Source organism: Hevea brasiliensis, chromosome 16 (assembly GCF_030052815.1).
Source record: "Hevea brasiliensis isolate MT/VB/25A 57/8 chromosome 16, ASM3005281v1, whole genome shotgun sequence".
NCBI classification, from domain to species: Eukaryota; Viridiplantae; Streptophyta; class Magnoliopsida; order Malpighiales; family Euphorbiaceae; genus Hevea; species Hevea brasiliensis.
The window spans coordinates 55,344,084-55,350,645 of NC_079508.1; the positions used below are offsets into that span (position 1 = coordinate 55,344,084).

Sequence of the window (6,562 nt, forward strand, 5' to 3'; positions counted from 1 at the left end):
CAGGTATGAAATTTGACAAAAATGTGGCTATGCAGAGTTGCATAAGCTATGCACCTCCTTATGCAGTTTGCAACAGAGATGAAAATGGCAAGAATTGTGGTTATGCAGGATTGCATAAGCTATGCAGTTACTTATGCACAATTCAACAAGATTGAGAGAACAATTGAAAATGATTTGCAAGTGTGAAAAATACCCTAAAATGAAGAAATATAATTCTATGAAGCATAAATCATAAGAAATTGTCACCAAAAACACATCAATATATACAAAATCCATCAAAATTACATCACACAAGCTTGTAGAAGTGAATCCTGCATAAAAGGTCTTTGTGACCCATGCCATTTTGAATCAAATTCTGCAAATCAACATTTAGCACCTTAAAACTTAATAAAATCTGCATAAAGTTGCATTTATCCACAAATGAGAATGGACTCCCCAAGTCATGCCAAGAAAATGCAGCATGTCCACCTTGAATCTCACAACCCAAATAAGCTCAAAACTACAAAAATGACCCACTTACCACATATTAACATGATAAGCACAAATACTTAAAAGTTACACACCCAACCTCACCAAGAACATAAGTCATCTGCTGGAGACCCTTCTTTGCTGCAGAATTTCATTTTTTTTTTCTCTCTGCATAAACCAGGTAGCAAACCTGCACAGGTTATGCAGTAAAAATCAATCAATTTTGGGAGTGTTGAAGGACAAAATTTCAGATTAAGAATCACTCCCCAGCAGTTCACCAACCTTCCTCCATTGAAATACATCTACAAAGGACAATATTCAACAATGTCAAAAATTGAATTTGGGGAGATTTAAGATAAAAACAAAAGCAATGTAAATAAAAGTAAATCAACAAAAAGGAAAATACAAAAACTTGGGATGCCTCCCAAGAGGGCTAATTTATAGTCCTTAGCTGGACTTTTCATGTATTTCACTGAAAAGAGGTGAGGGATTGGAGAGCTTGTAACAGCTTGCTCCCTTTATTGGGTCTCCAGTTATGTAATGTTTCAATCTATGCCCATTGACCTTAAAATTCCCAGATTTTTCACTCCAAATTTCAATTGCTCCATAAGGGAAAACCTTAGAAACTCTATATGGACCAGTCCACCTTGATTTAAGTTTTCCAGGGAACAATTTCAATCTTGAGTTGAACAACAAAACTGAATCACCCTCTTTGAATTCCTTTTTCCTAAGATGCTTATCATGCCAAACTTTAGTTCTTTCTTTGTAAATACGGGCACTTTCATAGGCATCCATCGTTAATTCTTCAAGCTCATTAAGTTGCAATAACCTTTTCTCACCAGCTTGCTTGAGATCAAAATTCAAGGTCTGAATGGCCCAATATGCTCTATGTTCTAGCTCCACAGGTAAATGAAAAGACTTACCATATACCAACCTAAAGGGAGTAGTTCCTATAGGGGTTTTGTAAGCAGTCCTATATGCCCATAAAACATCATCTAGTTTGACAGACCAATCTTTCCGAGAATTGCTCACTGTTTTCTCTAAGATATGTTTGAGTTCTCTGTTAGAAATTTCAACTTGTCCTGAAGTTTGAGGATGGTATGGGGTAGCTATCTTGTGCACTACACCATACTTCCTCATTAAGCTCTTAAATTGCTTATTACAAAAATGTGAACCCCCATCACTAATTACAGCCCTTGGAGCTCCGAATCTACTCAAGACAAATTTCTTCAAGAATTTCACTACCACTCTAGCATCATTAGTTGGAGTTACAATAGCTTCCACCCACTTTGACACATAGTCAACTCCAACTAGAATGTATTTATTACCATATGAAGGAGGAAATGGCCTCATAAAATCTATTCCCCAGACATCGAATAATTCGACTTCAAGAATATCACTTAGGGGCATTTGATCTCTTTTTGACAAATTTTCACTCCTTTGACATTTATCACATTCTAACACAAATTTCCTCACATCCTTAAAAAGATTTGGCCAAAAGAAACCAACTTGCAAAATTTTACTAGCTGTTTTAGAGATTCCAAAATGTCCTCCATAATCAGAAGTATGGCAATGATGCATAATACTCTGTTTCTCCTCATCAGGAATACATCTTCTTATTAAACCATCATGGCATCTCCTAAAGAGTAAAGGATCATCCCATCTATAAAATTTTACCTCATGCAAAAACTTTTTCTTTTGTTGCCATGTCATTCCTAGAGGCAAAACTCCACAAGATAGATAATTCACAAAGTCTGCATACCAAGGTAGTTTAGCAACAAGAGAGAAAAGTTGTTCATCCAAGAAAAACTCATCAATAGGGACTTCATCCATTTCTTCATCATCCAATTTCAACCTACTAAGATTATCCGCAACTACATTTTCAGCTCCCTTCTTATCTCTAATCTCCAAATCAAACTCTTGTAGCATCAGAATCCACCTAATGAGCCTAGGTTTAGCCTCCTTTTTACGGAGTAAATACCTGATGGCTGCATGATCTGAAAATATAACCACCTTTGAGTCAATAATGTAAGGTCTGAACTTTTCCAATGCAAAGACAATTGCTAAAAATTCCTTTTCAGTTGTTGCATAATTTGTTTGAGCCTCATCCAGTGTTCTACTAGCATAATAAATAGCATAAGCCTTTTTGTCCTTTCTTTGACCAAGAACAGCTCCAATTGCATAGTTGCTAGCATCACACATAATTTCAAAAGGTAGGCTCCAATCAGGTGGTTGCATGATTGGTGCAGTGATAAGAGCTTGCTTCAACCTGCAAAAGGCATCCAAACACTCTTGGTCAAATACAAATGGTATGTCATGACTTAACAAATTAGACAAAGGTTTGGCTATTTTAGAAAAATCCTTAATAAAGCGTCTGTAGAACCCGGCATGTCCTAGAAAACTTCGAATTCCCTTGACATTGGTAGGAGGAGCCATCTTCTCTATCACTTTAACTTTGGCTTTATCAACCTCTATTCCTCTGTTAGACACCAAATGTCCAAGCACTATCCCTTCCTGAACCATGAAATGACACTTTTCCCAGTTTAACACAAGGTCAGTATCTGCACATCGCTGCAAAACTTTAGAAAGGTTAGCCAAGCATATGTCAAATGAATATCCATAAACAGAAAAGTCATCAATAAAAACCTCCATTATATCTTCAATGAAATCTGAGAAGATTGCCATCATGCACCTTTGAAAAGTGGCTGGTGCATTACACAACCCAAATGGCATCCTCCTATAAGCAAAGGTTCCATATGGACAAGTAAAAGTGGTTTTCTCTTGATCATTTGGATGGATAGGGATTTGAAAAAAACCTGAGTATCCATCTAAATAGCAAAAATAAGAATGCCTAGCCAGTCTTTCTAACATTTGATCAATGAAGGGAAGTGGAAAATGATCTTTTCTAGTGGCTATATTTAATTTTCTGTAATCTATGCACATTCGCCAACTAGTCACTGTTCTTGTGGGAATTAATTCATTATTTTCATTTTTGACAACTGTCATTCCACCCTTTTTTGGGACAACATGTACTGGACTCACCCAAGTACTGTCTGAGATAGGGTATATGATTCCTGCATCAAGCAATTTCAAAATTTCCTTTTTAACAACTTCTTTCATATTTGGGTTCAACCTCCTCTGATGTTCAATAGATGGCTTACAATTTTCTTCCAAAATAATTCTGTGCATGCAAAAGTGTGGGCTTATTCCCTTAATGTCATCTATGGTATATCCTAAAACTTTCCTAAATTGCCTCAACACTCTTAACAACTTATCAACTTCTAAGGTACTTAAATTTGCATTTATAATTACTGGATAAGTGTTATTAGTGCCAAGAAATTCATACCCGAGCTGAGAAGGAAGTTGCTTAAGTTCTACCTTAGGTGCATCTTCTTCCTTGAATGATGGTTGCTTAGATTCGACTTTTTCCTTTTTTTTAAGTTGAAAAACTGAAGCAGAAATGAATGGTGGACTTCCCTCTAAATGTTGAGCATATGCAGCCACATGAGGGTTGTCATAGTCTATGCCTCCTCCATGAATCAAACAATTTTCAAGTGGATCTTCTGGATATCTTTTTTTGAAGTGTTCTTCAACCAGCTCATCAATGATATCAATTCTCAAACAAGTATCAGCTTCAGAATGATGCTTCTTCATAGTGTTATTAATATTGAAAACCAATTGATCTTCACCAACTCTAAGAGTCAATTTTTCTCCCTTAACATCAATCAATGCTCCTGTTGTAGCTAGAAAGGGTCTTCCCAAGATAATTGGAATATTAGAATCCTCTTCCATGTCCAAAATGACAAAATCAACAGGTATATAAAACTTCCCAACCTTCAGAGGCACATTCTCCAAAATCCCTTCAGGATACTTAATTGATTTGTCAGCTAACTGAAGAGAAATGTGGGTTGGTTTTAGATCTTCCATATTGAGCTTCTCATAAATGGAAAGGGGCATAAGGCTAACACTAGCCCCTAAATCACATAAAGCTTTTGTAGAACATGATTCCCCAATGTGGCATGGAATTGAAAAACTCCCTGGATCCTTGAGCTTTGGAGGAAGTTTCCTTTGGAGGATAGCACTGCATTCTTCTGTCAAAGCTACAGTTTCATGGTCTTCAAGTCTCCTCTTGTTTGAGAGCATTTCTTTTAAGAATTTTGCATAAGAGGGCATTTGTGAAAGAGCATCAATAAAAGGCACATTTATGTATAGCTTCTTCAAAACCTCTAAGAACTTCCCAAATTGCTTATCAAGCTTGGCTTTTTGAAATCTTTGTGGAAAGGGAAGTTGTGGCTTGTAGGGCTCTGGAGGTATATACTTCTCTTCCTTCTCTTCAATTTTCTCTTTACATTTTTCTATACTTTCTTGTTTTTCACTCTCATCAATTTCTTTCTCATTTTCTCTCCTCTCACTATTTTCACTTTTCTCATTTTTTTCACTCTTCTCATTATTTACAACTTTCCCACTTCTTAAAGTAATAGCTTGACACTGCTCTCTTGGGTTTTCTGGTTGACTTGGAAGCTTTCCAAAAGACTTGGTACCTGAGGAAGATGCTTGTTGTACAATCTGATTTTCCAGCATTCTGTTATGTGTTTGCATATGTTCTAGCCTTGTTTTCATCTCTCTCATCTCTTCATCATGCTTGGTTTGGTTAGCAAGAATCTGTTGTAATAAAGCTTCTGTGGTGGAACTTTGTTCTTGCTGTTTTAGTGGAGGATTCATATTTTTCTGCCGAAAATTAGGCAATGGTTGCCTATTTTGCTGATATGGAATTCCTTGTTGCTGTTGTGGCTGAAAATTCTGATTTGGAACTTGACCTTGCTGATTTCCCCATGAAAAGTTGGGATGATTCCTCCAAATTGGATTATAAGTTTGAGAGTAAGGATTCCCCATTTGTTTGTTTCCATAATTACCAACATATGCAGCTTGCTCTCCATAGTCTACTCCACAGCTGGTAGTTCCTTCTGCATAAGCAACTTGTTGTGAACTTCAAGATGATGATGATGAACTAACCAACATACTTAAATCTTCCATCTTCTTAGCCAAGACATTTGTAAGTGCATCAAACTTTGCATTAATCATGTTGAACGGATCAAGGTCATACATTCCAGCAGCTTGCCTCTTTTGAGTTGGAGCTGGTCCTCTTGGACTACTCCAAAGATGAGTATTCTTTACAATTTTCTCCAGTAGCTCATAAGCTTCATCTTCATGCTTCATAATAAATTCTCCTCCTGTTTGAGCATCAATAATCCCTCTAATTGCAGGAGTGACATTGGTGTAAAAATTTTGATTTATCATCCATTTCGGAATGGCATGATGTGGGCATTGTCTCTCTAATTCCTTCCATCTCATCCATGACTCATAAAGAGTTTCATCTTTTCTTGGTCTAAAAGCTGTCATTTGATTCCTCAATTCTTGAGTTTTTCCAGGTGAAAAATATTGTGCAAGAAATGCATCAGTAAGTTGCTCCCAATTTGTGATGGAGTTGTGAGGTAAAGAATCAAGCCAATCAAATACTCTATCTTTCAAAGAGAATGGGAATAGCTTCAATCTTGCTGCATCATCAGACACTCTAGGTTGTTTTTGCATGTCACAAATCATAGCAAACTTCTTTAGATGTGTGTGTGGATTTTCAGAAGGATGTCCTCCGAATTGAGAATTCTGAATCATTTGAAGAACTCCAAAATCCATCTTGTAGCTATTTGCATCAATTCTTGGTCTCGCTATGCTCTCTCTCAAGTCATCAAAATGAAGAAAAGCATGATCCATCATACTTCCCCTAGGCACATTAGCATTTATAATCTCTTCACCTTGGGCTGCATTTTCATTGTTTTGACCATTTCCAACATTACCACCACCAATTCTAATTCTTTCATCAGCCATGTCTACTTCTAATTCAGTTTCTCTCAATGCTTCTTTTCTTCTTCTGGTTTCTTTCTTGTTGGCTTTACAAAATTTCTCTATTTCAGGATTGAACAATAAGGATGTGTCACTTGTGCTTCTAGCTCTTCTCATAAAAGATTAAGAGTACCTGAAAAAGAATAAACAAATACAAAAAATGAAGATAACAAAGATAAAACTATAAACAACTAAA

General features: G+C 36.4%; 1 non-coding gene across 1 annotated transcript; it reads left to right on the forward strand.

Moving 5' to 3' along the window:
• Positions 1 to 5,776: 5,776 nt before the first annotated feature.
• Positions 5,777 to 5,883, forward strand: LOC131175081 (small nucleolar RNA R71). Its single transcript, XR_009145241.1, has one exon. It is a non-coding gene; the product is annotated as a small nucleolar RNA R71 (small nucleolar RNA).
• Positions 5,884 to 6,562: the final 679 nt, after the last annotated feature.